This window comes from Amblyomma mixtum, chromosome 1 (assembly GCF_055824585.1).
Source record: "Amblyomma mixtum isolate Tamu chromosome 1, ASM5582458v1, whole genome shotgun sequence".
Lineage (NCBI taxonomy): Eukaryota > Metazoa > Arthropoda > Arachnida > Ixodida > Ixodidae > Amblyomma > Amblyomma mixtum.
In genome coordinates, this window is record NC_143012.1 from 125,832,581 (window position 1) to 125,850,824 (window position 18,244).

Genomic DNA, 18,244 nt, shown 5'->3' on the forward strand with positions numbered 1-18,244 from the left:
CGGCGCAATCAGCAGTCAAGACACATGGCAAAGGCCTGGCATTCGCGTCCCCTTGAGACACCCGGATCCCAACCGCGCAATTTCTGCGCCACTACTAATGGAATATAAGGAGCACCTCGGCGAACAAGGCTTCAGACGGCACGGTGTTACCGTGACCAACGCATCGGTGAACCCTTTACTGTTCACCCAGTCACGCTATAGAAGACAGTCAAATTTTTGGTTGCATCCGGCGCCATCAGCAGTCAAGACACATGGCAAAGCCCTGGCATTCGCGTCCCCTAGAGACACCCAGATCCCACCCGCGCAATTTCTGCGCCACTACTAATGGAATATAAGGAGCAACTCGGCGAACAAGGCTTCAGAGGGCACGGTGTTACCGTGACCAACGCATCGGTGAACCCTTTACTGTTCACCCAGGTCACGCTGTAGAAGGCAGTCAAATTTTTGGTTGCATCCGGCGCAATCAGCAGTCAAGACACATGGCAAAGGCCTGGCATTCGCGTCCCCTTGAGACACCCGGATCCCAACCGCGCAATTTCTGCGCCACTACTAATGGAATATAAGGAGCACCTCGGCGAACAAGGCTTCAGAGGGCACGGTGTTACCGTGACCAACGCATCGGTGAACCCTTTACTGTTCACCCAGTCACGCTATAGAAGACAGTCAAATTTTTGGTTGCATCCGGCGCCATCAGCAGTCAAGACACATGGCAAAGCCCTGGCATTCGCGTCCCCTAGAGACACCCAGATCCCACCCGCGCAATTTCTGCGCCACTACTAATGGAATATAAGGAGCAACTCGGCGAACAAGGCTTCAGAGGGCACGGTGTTACCGTGACCAACGCATCGGTGAACCCTTTACTGTTCACCCAGGTCACGCTGTAGAAGACAGTCAAAGTTTTGGTTGCATCCGGCGCCATCAGCAGTCAAGACACATGGCAAAGGCCTGGCATTCGCGTCCCCTTGAGACACCCAGATCCCACGCGCGCAATTTCTGCGCCACTACTAATGGAATATAAGGAGCACCTCGGCGAACAAGGCTTCAGAGGGCACGGTGTTACCATGACCAACGCATCGGTGAACCCTTTACTGTTTACTCAGGTCACGCTGTAGAAGACAGTCAAATTTTTGGTTGCATCCGGCACCATCAGCAGTCAAGCCACATGGCAAAGCCCTGGCATTCGCGTCCCCTTGAGACACCCAGATCCCAACCGCGCAATTTCTGCGCCACTACTAATGGAATATAAGGAGCACCTCGGCGAACAAGGCTTAAGAGGGCACGGTGTTACCGTGACCAACGCATCGGTGAACCCTTAGTGTTCACCCAGGTCACGCTGTAGAAGACAGTCAAGTTTTTGGTTGCATCCGGCGCCATCAGCAGTCAAGACACATGGCAAAGGCCTGGCATTCGCGTCCCCTTGAGACACCCAGATCCCACCCGCGCAATTTCTGCGCCACCAATAATGGAATATAAGGAGCACCTCGGCGAACAAGGCTTCAGAGGGCACGGTGTTACCGTGACCAACGCTTGGTGAACCCTTCACTGTTCATCCAGGTCAAGCTCTAGAAGACAGTCAAACTTTTCGTTGCATCCGGCACCATCAGCAGTAAAGACACATGGCAAAGGCCTGGCATTCACGTCCCCTTGAGACACCCAGATCCCACCCGCGCAATTTCTGCGCCACTACTAATGGAATATAAGGAGCACCTCGGCGAACAAGGCTTCAGAGGGCACGGTGTTACCGTGACAAACGCATCGGTATCGGTGAACCCTTTACGTTTCACCCAGGTCACGCTGTAGAAGACAGTCAAATTATTGGTTGCACCCGGCACCATCAGCAGTCAAGACACATGGCAAAGGCCTGGCATTCCCGTCCCATTGAGACACCCGGATCCCAACCGCGCAATTTCTGCGCCACTACTAATGGAATATAAGGAGTACCTCGGCGAACAAGGCTTTAGAGGGCACGGTGTTACCGTGACCAACGCATCGGTGAACCCTTTACTGTTCGCCAGGTCACGCTGTAGAAGACAGTCAAATTTTTGGTTGCACCCGGCACCATCACCAGTCAAGACACATGGCAAAGGCCTGGCATTCGCGTCCCCTTGAGACACCCGGATCCCAACCGCGCAATTTCTGCGCCACTAATAATGGAATATAAGGAGCAACTCGGCGAACAAGGCTTCAGAGGGCACGGTGTTACCGTGACCAACGCATCGGTGAACCCTTTACTGTTCACCCAGGTCACGCTGTAGAAGGCAGTCAAATTTTTGGTTGCATCCGGCGCAATCAGCAGTCAAGACACATGGCAAAGGCCTGGCATTCGCGTCCCCTTGAGACACCCGGATCCCAACCGCGCAATTTCTGCGCCACTACTAATGGAATATAAGGAGCACCTCGGCGAACGAGGCTTCAGAGGGCACGGTGTTACCGTGACCAACGCATCGGTGAACCCTTTACTGTTCACCCAGTCACGCTATAGAAGACAGTCAAATTTTTGGTTGCATCCGGCGCCATCAGCAGTCAAGACACATGGCAAAGCCCTGGCATTCGCGTCCCCTAGAGACACCCAGATCCCACCCGCGCAATTTCTGCGCCACTACTAATGGAATATAAGGAGCAACTCGGCGAACAAGGCTTCAGAGGGCACGGTGTTACCGTGACCAACGCATCGGTGAACCCTTTACTGTTCACCCAGGTCACGCTGTAGAAGGCAGTCAAATTTTTGGTTGCATCCGGCGCAATCAGCAGTCAAGACACATGGCAAAGGCCTGGCATTCGCGTCCCCTTGAGACACCCGGATCCCAACCGCGCAATTTCTGCGCCACTACTAATGGAATATAAGGAGCACCTCGGCGAACAAGGCTTCAGAGGGCACGGTGTTACCGTGACCAACGCATCGGTGAACCCTTTACTGTTCACCCAGTCACGCTATAGAAGACAGTCAAATTTTTGGTTGCATCCGGCGCCATCAGCAGTCAAGACACATGGCAAAGCCCTGGCATTCGCGTCCCCTAGAGACACCCAGATCCCACCCGCGCAATTTCTGCGCCACTACTAATGGAATATAAGGAGCAACTCGGCGAACAAGGCTTCAGAGGGCACGGTGTTACCGTGACCAACGCATCGGTGAACCCTTTACTGTTCACCCAGGTCACGCTGTAGAAGACAGTCAAAGTTTTGGTTGCATCCGGCGCCATCAGCAGTCAAGACACATGGCAAAGGCCTGGCATTCGCGTCCCCTTGAGACACCCAGATCCCACGCGCGCAATTTCTGCGCCACTACTAATGGAATATAAGGAGCACCTCGGCGAACAAGGCTTCAGAGGGCACGGTGTTACCATGACCAACGCATCGGTGAACCCTTTACTGTTTACTCAGGTCACGCTGTAGAAGACAGTCAAATTTTTGGTTGCATCCGGCACCATCAGCAGTCAAGCCACATGGCAAAGCCCTGGCATTCGCGTCCCCTTGAGACACCCAGATCCCAACCGCGCAATTTCTGCGCCACTACTAATGGAATATAAGGAGCACCTCGGCGAACAAGGCTTCAGAGGGCACGGTGTTACCGTGACCAACGCATCGGTGAACCCTTACTGTTCACCCAGGTCACGCTGTAGAAGACAGTCAAATTTTTGGTTGCATCCGGCGCCATCAGCAGTCAAGACACATGGCAAAGGCCTGGCATTCGCGTCCCCTTGAGACACCCAGATCCCACCCGCGCAATTTCTGCGCCACCAATAATGGAATATAAGGAGCACCTCGGCGAACAAGGCTTCAGAGGGCACGGTGTTACCGTGACCAACGCTTGGTGAACCCTTCACTGTTCATCCAGGTCAAGCTCTAGAAGACAGTCAAACTTTTGGTTGCATCCGGCACCATCAGCAGTAAAGACACATGGCAAAGGCCTGGCATTCACGTCCCCTTGAGACACCCAGATCCCACCCGCGCAATTTCTGCGCCACTACTAATGGAATATAAGGAGCACCTCGGCGAACAAGGCTTCAGAGGGCACGGTGTTACCGTGACCAACGCATCGGTATCGGTGAACCCTTTACGTTTCACCCAGGTCACGCTGTAGAAGACAGTCAAATTATTGGTTGCACCCGGCGCAATCAGCAGTCAAGACACATGGCAAAGGCCTGGCATTCGCGTCCCCTTGAGACACCCGGATCCCAACCGCGCAATTTCTGCGCCACTACTAATGGAATATAAGGAGCACCTCGGCGAACAAGGCTTCAGAGGGCACGGTGTTACCGTGACCAACGCATCGGTATCGGTGAACCCTTTACGTTTCACCCAGGTCACGCTGTAGAAGACAGTCAAATTATTTGTTGCACCCGGCACCATCAGCAGTCAAGACACATGGCAAAGGCCTGGCATTCCCGTCCCATTGAGACACCCGGATCCCAACCGCGCAATTTCTGCGCCACTACTAATGGAATATAAGGAGTACCTCGGCGAACAAGGCTTTAGAGGGCACGGTGTTACCGTGACCAACGCATCGGTGAACCCTTTACTGTTTGCCAGGTCACGCTGTAGAAGACAGTCAAATTTTTGGTTGCACCCGGCACCATCACCAGTCAAGACACATGGCAAAGGCCTGGCATTCGCGTCCCCTTGAGACACCCGGATCCCAACCGCGCAATTTCTGCGCCACTAATAATGGAATATAAGGAGCAACTCGGCGAACAAGGCTTCAGAGGGCACGGTGTTACCGTGACCAACGCATCGGTGAACCCTTTACTGTTCACCCAGGTCACGCTGTAGAAGGCAGTCAAATTTTTGGTTGCATCCGGCGCAATCAGCAGTCAAGACACATGGCAAAGGCCTGGCATTCGCGTCCCCTTGAGACACCCGGATCCCAACCGCGCAATTTCTGCGCCACTACTAATGGAATATAAGGAGCACCTCGGCGAACAAGGCTTCAGAGGGCACGGTGTTACCGTGACCAACGCATCGGTGAACCCTTTACTGTTCACCCAGTCACGCTATAGAAGACAGTCAAATTTTTGGTTGCATCCGGCGCCATCAGCAGTCAAGACACATGGCAAAGCCCTGGCATTCGCGTCCCCTAGAGACACCCAGATCCCACCCGCGCAATTTCTGCGCCACTACTAATGGAATATAAGGAGCAACTCGGCGAACAAGGCTTCAGAGGGCACGGTGTTACCGTGACCAACGCATCGGTGAACCCTTTACTGTTCACCCAGGTCACGCTGTAGAAGGCAGTCAAATTTTTGGTTGCATCCGGCGCAATCAGCAGTCAAGACACATGGCAAAGGCCTGGCATTCGCGTCCCCTTGAGACACCCGGATCCCAACCGCGCAATTTCTGCGCCACTACTAATGGAATATAAGGAGCACCTCGGCGAACAAGGCTTCAGAGGGCACGGTGTTACCGTGACCAACGCATCGGTGAACCCTTTACTGTTCACCCAGTCACGCTATAGAAGACAGTCAAATTTTTGGTTGCATCCGGCGCCATCAGCAGTCAAGACACATGGCAAAGCCCTGGCATTCGCGTCCCCTAGAGACACCCAGATCCCACCCGCGCAATTTCTGCGCCACTACTAATGGAATATAAGGAGCAACTCGGCGAACAAGGCTTCAGAGGGCACGGTGTTACCGTGACCAACGCATCGGTGAACCCTTTACTGTTCACCCAGGTCACGCTGTAGAAGACAGTCAAAGTTTTGGTTGCATCCGGCGCCATCAGCAGTCAAGACACATGGCAAAGGCCTGGCATTCGCGTCCCCTTGAGACACCCAGATCCCACGCGCGCAATTTCTGCGCCACTACTAATGGAATATAAGGAGCACCTCGGCGAACAAGGCTTCAGAGGGCACGGTGTTACCATGACCAACGCATCGGTGAACCCTTTACTGTTTACTCAGGTCACGCTGTAGAAGACAGTCAAATTTTTGGTTGCATCCGGCACCATCAGCAGTCAAGACACATGGCAAAGGCCTGGCATTCGCGTCCCCTTGAGACACCCGGATCCCAACCGCGCAATTTCTGCGCCACTACTAATTGAATACAAGGAGCAACTCGGCGAACAAGGCTTCAGAGGGCACGGTGTTACCGTGACCAACGCATCGGTGAACCCTTTACTGTTCACCCAGGTCACGCTGTAGAAGACAGTCAAAGTTTTGGTTGCATCCGGCGCCATTAGCAGTCAAGACACATGGCAAAGCCCTGGCATTCGCGTCCCCTTGAGACACCCAGATCCCACCCGCGCAATTTCTGCGCCACTACTAATGGAATATAAGGAGCACCTCGGCGAACAAGGCTTCAGAGGGCACGGTGTTACCGTGACCAACGCATCGGTGAACCCTTTACTGTTCACCCAGGTCACGCTGTAGAAGACAGTCAAATTTTTGGTTGCATCCGGCGCCATCAGCAGTCAAGCCACATGGCAAAGCCCTGGCATTCGCGTCCCCTTGAGACACCCAGATCCCAACCGCGCAATTTCTGCGCCACTACTAATGGAATATAAGGAGCACCTCGGCGAACAAGGCTTCAGAGGGCACGGTGTTACCGTGACCAACGCATCGGTGAACCCTTACTGTTCACCCAGGTCACGCTGTAGAAGACAGTCAAATTTTTGGTTGCATCCGGCGCCATCAGCAGTCAAGACACATGGCAAAGGCCTGGCATTCGCGTCCCCTTGAGACACCCAGATCCCACCCGCGCAATTTCTGCGCCACCAATAATGGAATATAAGGAGCACCTCGGCGAACAAGGCTTCAGAGGGCACGGTGTTACCGTGACCAACGCTTGGTGAACCCTTCACTGTTCATCCAGGTCAAGCTCTAGAAGACAGTCAAACTTTTGGTTGCATCCGGCACCATCAGCAGTAAAGACACATGGCAAAGGCCTGGCATTCACGTCCCCTTGAGACACCCAGATCCCACCCGCGCAATTTCTGCGCCACTACTAATGGAATATAAGGAGCACCTCGGCGAACAAGGCTTCAGAGGGCACGGTGTTACCGTGACCAACGCATCGGTATCGGTGAACCCTTTACGTTTCACCCAGGTCACGCTGTAGAAGACAGTCAAATTATTGGTTGCACCCGGCACCATCAGCAGTCAAGACACATGGCAAAGGCCTGGCATTCCCGTCCCATTGAGACACCCGGATCCCAACCGCGCAATTTCTGCGCCACTACTAATGGAATATAAGGAGTACCTCGGCGAACAAGGCTTTAGAGGGCACGGTGTTACCGTGACCAACGCATCGGTGAACCCTTTACTGTTCGCCAGGTCACGCTGTAGAAGACAGTCAAATTTTTGGTTGCACCCGGCACCATCACCAGTCAAGACACATGGCAAAGGCCTGGCATTCGCGTCCCCTAGAGACACCCAGATCCCACCCGCGCAATTTCTGCGCCACTACTAATGGAATATAAGGAGCAACTCGGCGAACAAGGCTTCAGAGGGCACGGTGTTACCGTGACCAACGCATCGGTGAACCCTTTACTGTTCACCCAGGTCACGCTGTAGAAGACAGTCAAAGTTTTGGTTGCATCCGGCGCCATCAGCAGTCAAGACACATGGCAAAGGCCTGGCATTCGCGTCCCCTTGAGACACCCAGATCCCACGCGCGCAATTTCTGCGCCACTACTAATGGAATATAAGGAGCACCTCGGCGAACAAGGCTTCAGAGGGCACGGTGTTACCATGACCAACGCATCGGTGAACCCTTTACTGTTTACTCAGGTCACGCTGTAGAAGACAGTCAAATTTTTGGTTGCATCCGGCACCATCAGCAGTCAAGCCACATGGCAAAGCCCTGGCATTCGCGTCCCCTTGAGACACCCAGATCCCAACCGCGCAATTTCTGCGCCACTACTAATGGAATATAAGGAGCACCTCGGCGAACAAGGCTTCAGAGGGCACGGTGTTACCGTGACCAACGCATCGGTGAACCCTTACTGTTCACCCAGGTCACGCTGTAGAAGACAGTCAAATTTTTGGTTGCATCCGGCGCCATCAGCAGTCAAGACACATGGCAAAGGCCTGGCATTCGCGTCCCCTTGAGACACCCAGATCCCACCCGCGCAATTTCTGCGCCACCAATAATGGAATATAAGGAGCACCTCGGCGAACAAGGCTTCAGAGGGCACGGTGTTACCGTGACCAACGCATCGGTATCGGTGAACCCTTTACGTTTCACCCAGGTCACGCTGTAGAAGACAGTCAAATTATTGGTTGCACCCGGCACCATCAGCAGTCAAGACACATGGCAAAGGCCTGGCATTCCCGTCCCATTGAGACACCCGGATCCCAACCGCGCAATTTCTGCGCCACTACTAATGGAATATAAGGAGTACCTCGGCGAACAAGGCTTTAGAGGGCACGGTGTTACCGTGACCAACGCATCGGTGAACCCTTTACTGTTCGCCAGGTCACGCTGTAGAAGACAGTCAAATTTTTGGTTGCACCCGGCACCATCACCAGTCAAGACACATGGCAAAGGCCTGGCATTCGCGTCCCCTTGAGACACCCGGATCCCAACCGCGCAATTTCTGCGCCACTACTAATGGAATATAAGGAGCACCTCGGCGAACAAGGCTTCAGAGGGCACGGTGTTACCGTGACCAACGCATCGGTATCGGTGAACCCTTTACGTTTCACCCAGGTCACGCTGTAGAAGACAGTCAAATTATTGGATGCACCCGGCACCATCAGCAGTCAAGACACATGGCAAAGGCCTGGCATTCCCGTCCCATTGAGACACCCGGATCCCAACCGCGCAATTTCTGCGCCACTACTAATGGAATATAAGGAGTACCTCGGCGAACAAGGCTTTAGAGGGCACGGTGTTACCGTGACCAACGCATCGGTGAACCCTTTACTGTTCGCCAGGTCACGCTGTAGAAGACAGTCAAATTTTTGGTTGCACCCGGCACCATCACCAGTCAAGACACATGGCAAAGGCCTGGCATTCGCGTCCCCTAGAGACACCCAGATCCCACCCGCGCAATTTCTGCGCCACTACTAATGGAATATAAGGAGCAACTCGGCGAACAAGGCTTCAGAGGGCACGGTGTTACCGTGACCAACGCATCGGTGAACCCTTTACTGTTCACCCAGGTCACGCTGTAGAAGACAGTCAAAGTTTTGGTTGCATCCGGCGCCATCAGCAGTCAAGACACATGGCAAAGGCCTGGCATTCGCGTCCCCTTGAGACACCCAGATCCCACGCGCGCAATTTCTGCGCCACTACTAATGGAATATAAGGAGCACCTCGGCGAACAAGGCTTCAGAGGGCACGGTGTTACCATGACCAACGCATCGGTGAACCCTTTACTGTTTACTCAGGTCACGCTGTAGAAGACAGTCAAATTTTTGGTTGCATCCGGCACCATCAGCAGTCAAGCCACATGGCAAAGCCCTGGCATTCGCGTCCCCTTGAGACACCCAGATCCCAACCGCGCAATTTCTGCGCCACTACTAATGGAATATAAGGAGCACCTCGGCGAACAAGGCTTCAGAGGGCACGGTGTTACCGTGACCAACGCATCGGTGAACCCTTACTGTTCACCCAGGTCACGCTGTAGAAGACAGTCAAATTTTTGGTTGCATCCGGCGCCATCAGCAGTCAAGACACATGGCAAAGGCCTGGCATTCGCGTCCCCTTGAGACACCCAGATCCCACCCGCGCAATTTCTGCGCCACCAATAATGGAATATAAGGAGCACCTCGGCGAACAAGGCTTCAGAGGGCACGGTGTTACCGTGACCAACGCATCGGTATCGGTGAACCCTTTACGTTTCACCCAGGTCACGCTGTAGAAGACAGTCAAATTATTGGTTGCACCCGGCACCATCAGCAGTCAAGACACATGGCAAAGGCCTGGCATTCCCGTCCCATTGAGACACCCGGATCCCAACCGCGCAATTTCTGCGCCACTACTAATGGAATATAAGGAGTACCTCGGCGAACAAGGCTTTAGAGGGCACGGTGTTACCGTGACCAACGCATCGGTGAACCCTTTACTGTTCGCCAGGTCACGCTGTAGAAGACAGTCAAATTTTTGGTTGCACCCGGCACCATCACCAGTCAAGACACATGGCAAAGGCCTGGCATTCGCGTCCCCTTGAGACACCCGGATCCCAACCGCGCAATTTCTGCGCCACTACTAATGGAATATAAGGAGCACCTCGGCGAACAAGGCTTCAGAGGGCACGGTGTTACCGTGACCAACGCATCGGTATCGGTGAACCCTTTACGTTTCACCCAGGTCACGCTGTAGAAGACAGTCAAATTATTGGATGCACCCGGCACCATCAGCAGTCAAGACACATGGCAAAGGCCTGGCATTCCCGTCCCATTGAGACACCCGGATCCCAACCGCGCAATTTCTGCGCCACTACTAATGGAATATAAGGAGTACCTCGGCGAACAAGGCTTTAGAGGGCACGGTGTTACCGTGACCAACGCATCGGTGAACCCTTTACTGCTCTCCAGGTCACGCTGTAGAAGACAGTCAAATTTTTGGTTGCACCCGGCACCATCACCAGTCAAGACACATGGCAAAGGCCTGGCATTCGCGTCCCCTTGAGACACCCGGATCCCAACCGCGCAATTTCTGCGCCACTAATAATGGAATATAAGGAGCAACTCGGCGAACAAGGCTTCAGAGGGCACGGTGTTACCGTGACCAACGCATCGGTGAACCCTTTACTGTTCACCCAGGTCACGCTGTAGAAGGCAGTCAAATTTTTGGTTGCATCCGGCGCAATCAGCAGTCAAGACACATGGCAAAGGCCTGGCATTCGCGTCCCCTTGAGACACCCGGATCCCAACCGCGCAATTTCTGCGCCACTACTAATGGAATATAAGGAGCACCTCGGCGAACAAGGCTTCAGAGGGCACGGTGTTACCGTGACCAACGCATCGGTGAACCCTTTACTGTTCACCCAGTCACGCTATAGAAGACAGTCAAATTTTTGGTTGCATCCGGCGCCATCAGCAGTCAAGACACATGGCAAAGCCCTGGCATTCGCGTCCCCTAGAGACACCCAGATCCCACCCGCGCAATTTCTGCGCCACTACTAATGGAATATAAGGAGCAACTCGGCGAACAAGGCTTCAGAGGGCACGGTGTTACCGTGACCAACGCATCGGTGAACCCTTTACTGTTCACCCAGGTCACGCTGTAGAAGGCAGTCAAATTTTTGGTTGCATCCGGCGCAATCAGCAGTCAAGACACATGGCAAAGGCCTGGCATTCGCGTCCCCTTGAGACACCCGGATCCCAACCGCGCAATTTCTGCGCCACTACTAATGGAATATAAGGAGCACCTCGGCGAACAAGGCTTCAGAGGGCACGGTGTTACCGTGACCAACGCATCGGTGAACCCTTTACTGTTCACCCAGTCACGCTATAGAAGACAGTCAAATTTTTGGTTGCATCCGGCGCAATCAGCAGTCAAGAGACATGGCAAAGGCCTGGCATTCGCGTCCCCTTGAGACACCCAGATCCCACGCGCGCAATTTCTGCGCCACTACTAATGGAATATAAGGAGCACCTCGGCGAACAAGGCTTCAGAGGGCACGGTGTTACCGTGACCAACGCATCGGTATCGGTGAACCCTTTACGTTTCACCCAGGTCACGCTGTAGAAGACAGTCAAATTATTGGTTGCACCCGGCGCAATCAGCAGTCAAGACACATGGCAAAGGCCTGGCATTCGCGTCCCCTTGAGACACCCGGATCCCAACCGCGCAATTTCTGCGCCACTACTAATGGAATATAAGGAGCACCTCGGCGAACAAGGCTTCCGAGGGCACGGTGTTACCGTGACCAACGCATCGGTATCGGTGAACCCTTTACGTTTCACCCAGGTCACGCTGTAGAAGACAGTCAAATTATTGGTTGCACCCGGCACCATCAGCAGTCAAGACACATGGCAAAGGCCTGGCATTCCCGTCCCATTGAGACACCCGGATCCCAACCGCGCAATTTCTGCGCCACTACTAATGGAATATAAGGAGTACCTCGGCGAACAAGGCTTTAGAGGGCACGGTGTTACCGTGACCAACGCATCGGTGAACCCTTTACTGTTCACCCAGGTCACGCTGTAGAAGGCAGTCAAATTTTTGGTTGCATCCGGCGCAATCAGCAGTCAAGACACATGGCAAAGGCCTGGCATTCGCGTCCCCTTGAGACACCCGGATCCCAACCGCGCAATTTCTGCGCCACTACTAATGGAATATAAGGAGCACCTCGGCGAACAAGGCTTCAGAGGGCACGGTGTTACCGTGACCAACGCATCGGTGAACCCTTTACTGTTCACCCAGTCACGCTATAGAAGACAGTCAAATTTTTGGTTGCATCCGGCGCCATCAGCAGTCAAGACACATGGCAAAGCCCTGGCATTCGCGTCCCCTAGAGACACCCAGATCCCACCCGCGCAATTTCTGCGCCACTACTAATGGAATATAAGGAGCAACTCGGCGAACAAGGCTTCAGAGGGCACGGTGTAACCGTGACCAACGCATCGGTGAACCCTTTACTGTTCACCCAGGTCACGCTGTAGAAGGCAGTCAAATTTTTGGTTGCATCCGGCGCAATCAGCAGTCAAGACACATGGCAAAGGCCTGGCATTCGCGTCCCCTTGAGACACCCGGATCCCAACCGCGCAATTTCTGCGCCACTACTAATGGAATATAAGGAGCACCTCGGCGAACAAGGCTTCAGAGGGCACGGTGTTACCGTGACCAACGCATCGGTGAACCCTTTACTGTTCACCCAGTCACGCTATAGAAGACAGTCAAATTTTTGGTTGCATCCGGCGCAATCAGCAGTCAAGACACATGGCAAAGGCCTGGCATTCGCATCCCCTTGAGACACCCAGATCCCACGCGCGCAATTTCTGCGCCACTACTAATGGAATATAAGGAGCACCTCGGCGAACAAGGCTTCAGAGGGCACGGTGTTACCATGACCAACGCATCGGTGAACCCTTTACTGTTTACTCAGGTCACGCTGTAGAAGACAGTCAAATTTTTGGTTGCATCCGGCACCATCAGCAGTCAAGACACATGGCAAAGGCCTGGCATTCGCGTCTCCTTGAGACACCCGGATCCCAACCGCGCAATTTCTGCGCCACTACTAATTGAATACAAGGAGCAACTCGGCGAACAAGGCTTCAGAGGGCACGGTGTTACCGTGACCAACGCATCGGTGAACCCTTTACTGTTCACCCAGGTCACGCTGTAGAAGACAGTCAAAGTTTTGGTTGCATCCGGCGCCATTAGCAGTCAAGACACATGGCAAAGCCCTGGCATTCGCGTCCCCTTGAGACACCCAGATCCCAACCGCGCAATTTCTGCGCCACTACTAATGGAATATAAGGAGCACCTCGGCGAACAAGGCTTCAGAGGGCACGGTGTTACCGTGACCAACGCATCGGTGAACCCTTACTGTTCACCCAGGTCACGCTGTAGAAGACAGTCAAATTTTTGGTTGCATCCGGCGCCATCAGCAGTCAAGACACATGGCAAAGGCCTGGCATTCGCGTCCCCTTGAGACACCCAGATCCCACCCGCGCAATTTCTGCGCCACCAATAATGGAATATAAGGAGCACCTCGGCGAACAAGGCTTCAGAGGGCACGGTGTTACCGTGACCAACGCTTGGTGAACCCTTCACTGTTCATCCAGGTCAAGCTCTAGAAGACAGTCAAACTTTTGGTTGCATCCGGCACCATCAGCAGTAAAGACACATGGCAAAGGCCTGGCATTCACGTCCCCTTGAGACACCCAGATCCCACCCGCGCAATTTCTGCGCCACTACTAATGGAATATAAGGAGCACCTCGGCGAACAAGGCTTCAGAGGGCACGGTGTTACCGTGGCCAACGCATCGGTATCGGTGAACCCTTTACGTTTCACCCAGGTCACGCTGTAGAAGACAGTCAAATTATTGGTTGCACCCGGCACCATCAGCAGTCAAGACACATGGCAAAGGCCTGGCATTCCCGTCCCATTGAGACACCCGGATCCCAACCGCGCAATTTCTGCGCCACTACTAATGGAATATAAGGAGTACCTCGGCGAACAAGGCTTTAGAGGGCACGGTGTTACCGTGACCAACGCATCGGTGAACCCTTTACTGTTCGCCAGGTCACGCTGTAGAAGACAGTCAAATTTTTGGTTGCACCCGGCACCATCACCAGTCAAGACACATGGCAAAGGCCTGGCATTCGCGTCCCCTAGAGACACCCAGATCCCACCCGCGCAATTTCTGCGCCACTACTAATGGAATATAAGGAGCAACTCGGCGAACAAGGCTTCAGAGGGCACGGTGTTACCGTGACCAACGCATCGGTGAACCCTTTACTGTTCACCCAGGTCACGCTGTAGAAGACAGTCAAAGTTTTGGTTGCATCCGGCGCCATCAGCAGTCAAGACACATGGCAAAGGCCTGGCATTCGCGTCCCCTTGAGACACCCAGATCCCACGCGCGCAATTTCTGCGCCACTACTAATGGAATATAAGGAGCACCTCGGCGAACAAGGCTTCAGAGGGCACGGTGTTACCATGACCAACGCATCGGTGAACCCTTTACTGTTTACTCAGGTCACGCTGTAGAAGACAGTCAAATTTTTGGTTGCATCCGGCACCATCAGCAGTCAAGCCACATGGCAAAGCCCTGGCATTCGCGTCCCCTTGAGACACCCAGATCCCAACCGCGCAATTTCTGCGCCACTACTAATGGAATATAAGGAGCACCTCGGCGAACAAGGCTTCAGAGGGCACGGTGTTACCGTGACCAACGCATCGGTGAACCCTTTACTGTTCACCCAGTCACGCTATAGAAGACAGTCAAATTTTTGGTTGCATCCGGCGCCATCAGCAGTCAAGACACATGGCAAAGCCCTGGCATTCGCGTCCCCTAGAGACACCCAGATCCCACCCGCGCAATTTCTGCGCCACTACTAATGGAATATAAGGAGCAACTCGGCGAACAAGGCTTCAGAGGGCACGGTGTTACCGTGACCAACGCATCGGTGAACCCTTTACTGTTCACCCAGGTCACGCTGTAGAAGACAGTCAAAGTTTTGGTTGCATCCGGCGCCATCAGCAGTCAAGACACATGGCAAAGGCCTGGCATTCGCGTCCCCTTGAGACACCCAGATCCCACGCGCGCAATTTCTGCGCCACTACTAATGGAATATAAGGAGCACCTCGGCGAACAAGGCTTCAGAGGGCACGGTGTTACCATGACCAACGCATCGGTGAACCCTTTACTGTTTACTCAGGTCACGCTGTAGAAGACAGTCAAATTTTTGGTTGCATCCGGCACCATCAGCAGTCAAGACACATGGCAAAGGCCTGGCATTCGCGTCCCCTTGAGACACCCGGATCCCAACCGCGCAATTTCTGCGCCACTACTAATTGAATACAAGGAGCAACTCGGCGAACAAGGCTTCAGAGGGCACGGTGTTACCGTGACCAACGCATCGGTGAACCCTTTACTGTTCACCCAGGTCACGCTGTAGAAGACAGTCAAAGTTTTGGTTGCATCCGGCGCCATTAGCAGTCAAGACACATGGCAAAGCCCTGGCATTCGCGTCCCCTTGAGACACCCAGATCCCACCCGCGCAATTTCTGCGCCACTACTAATGGAATATAAGGAGCACCTCGGCGAACAAGGCTTCAGAGGGCACGGTGTTACCGTGACCAACGCATCGGTGAACCCTTTACTGTTCACCCAGGTCACGCTGTAGAAGACAGTCAAATTTTTGGTTGCATCCGGCGCCATCAGCAGTCAAGCCACATGGCAAAGCCCTGGCATTCGCGTCCCCTTGAGGCACCCAGATCCCAACCGCGCAATTTCTGCGCCACTACTAATGGAATATAAGGAGCACCTCGGCGAACAAGGCTTCAGAGGGCACGGTGTTACCGTGACCAACGCATCGGTGAACCCTTACTGTTCACCCAGGTCACGCTGTAGAAGACAGTCAAATTTTTGGTTGCATCCGGCGCCATCAGCAGTCAAGACACATGGCAAAGGCCTGGCATTCGCGTCCCCTTGAGACACCCAGATCCCACCCGCGCAATTTCTGCGCCACCAATAATGGAATATAAGGAGCACCTCGGCGAACAAGGCTTCAGAGGGCACGGTGTTACCGTGACCAACGCATCGGTATCGGTGAACCCTTTACGTTTCACCCAGGTCACGCTGTAGAAGACAGTCAAATTATTGGTTGCACCCGGCACCATCAGCAGTCAAGACACATGGCAAAGGCCTGGCATTCCCGTCCCATTGAGACACCCGGATCCCAACCGCGCAATTTCTGCGCCACTACTAATGGAATATAAGGAGTACCTCGGCGAACAAGGCTTTAGAGGGCACGGTGTTACCGTGACCAACGCATCGGTGAACCCTTTACTGTTCGCCAGGTCACGCTGTAGAAGACAGTCAAATTTTTGGTTGCACCCGGCACCATCACCAGTCAAGACACATGGCAAAGGCCTGGCATTCGCGTCCCCTAGAGACACCCAGATCCCACCCGCGCAATTTCTGCGCCACTACTAATGGAATATAAGGAGCAACTCGGCGAACAAGGCTTCAGAGGGCACGGTGTTACCGTGACCAACGCATCGGTGAACCCTTTACTGTTCACCCAGGTCACGCTGTAGAAGACAGTCAAAGTTTTGGTTGCATCCGGCGCCATCAGCAGTCAAGACACATGGCAAAGGCCTGGCATTCGCGTCCCCTTGGGACACCCAGATCCCACGCGCGCAATTTCTGCGCCACTACTAATGGAATATAAGGAGCACCTCTGCGAACAAGGCTTCAGAGGGCACGGTGTTACCATGACCAACGCATCGGTGAACCCTTTACTGTTTACTCAGGTCACGCTGTAGAAGACAGTCAAATTTTTGGTTGCATCCGGCACCATCAGCAGTCAAGCCACATGGCAAAGCCCTGGCATTCGCGTCCCCTTGAGACACCCAGATCCCAACCGCGCAATTTCTGCGCCACTACTAATAGAATATAAGGAGCACCTCGGCGAACAAGGCTTCAGAGGGCACGGTGTTACCGTGACCAACGCATCGGTGAACCCTTACTGTTCACCCAGGTCACGCTGTAGAAGACAGTCAAATTTTTGGTTGCATCCGGCTCCATCAGCAGTCAAGACACATGGCAAAGGCCTGGCATTCGCGTCCCCTTGAGACACCCAGATCCCACCCGCGCAATTTCTGCGCCACCAATAATGGAATATAAGGAGCACCTCGGCGAACAAGGCTTCAGAGGGCACGGTGTTACCGTGACCAACGCTTGGTGAACCCTTCACTGTTCATCCAGGTCAAGCTCTAGAAGACAGTCAAACTTTTGGTTGCATCCGGCACCATCAGCAGTAAAGACACATGGCAAAGGCCTGGCATTCACGTCCCCTTGAGACACCCAGATCCCACCCGCGCAATTTCTGCGCCACTACTAATGGAATATAAGGAGCACCTCGGCGAACAAGGCTTCAGAGGGCACGGTGTTACCGTGACCAACGCATCGGTATCGGTGAACCCTTTACGTTTCACCCAGGTCACGCTGTAGAAGACAGTCAAATTATTGGTTGCACCCGGCGCAATCAGCAGTCAAGACACATGGCAAAGGCCTGGCATTCGCGTCCCCTTGAGACACCCGGATCCCAACCGCGCAATTTCTGCGCCACTACTAATGGAATATAAGGAGCACCTCGGCGAACAAGGCTTCAGAGGGCACGGTGTTACCGTGACCAACGCATCGGTATCGGTGAACCCTTTACGTTTCACCCAGGTCACGCTGTAGAAGACAGTCAAATTATTGGTTGCACCCGGCACCATCAGCAGTCAAGACAAATGGCAAAGGCCTGGCATTCCCGTCCCATTGAGACACCCGGATCCCAACCGCGCAATTTCTGCGCCACTACTAATGGAATATAAGGAGTACCTCGGCGAACAAGGCTTTAGAGGGCACGGTGTTACCGTGACCAACGCATCGGTGAACCCTTTACTGTTCGCCAGGTCACGCTGTAGAAGACAGTCAAATTTTTGGTTGCACCCGGCACCATCACCAGTCAAGACACATGGCAAAGGCCTGGCATTCGCGTCCCCTTGAGACACCCGGATCCCAACCGCGCAATTTCTGCGCCACTAATAATGGAATATAAGGAGCAACTCGGCGAACAAGGCTTCAGAGGGCACGGTGTTACCGTGACCAACGCATCGGTGAACCCTTTACTGT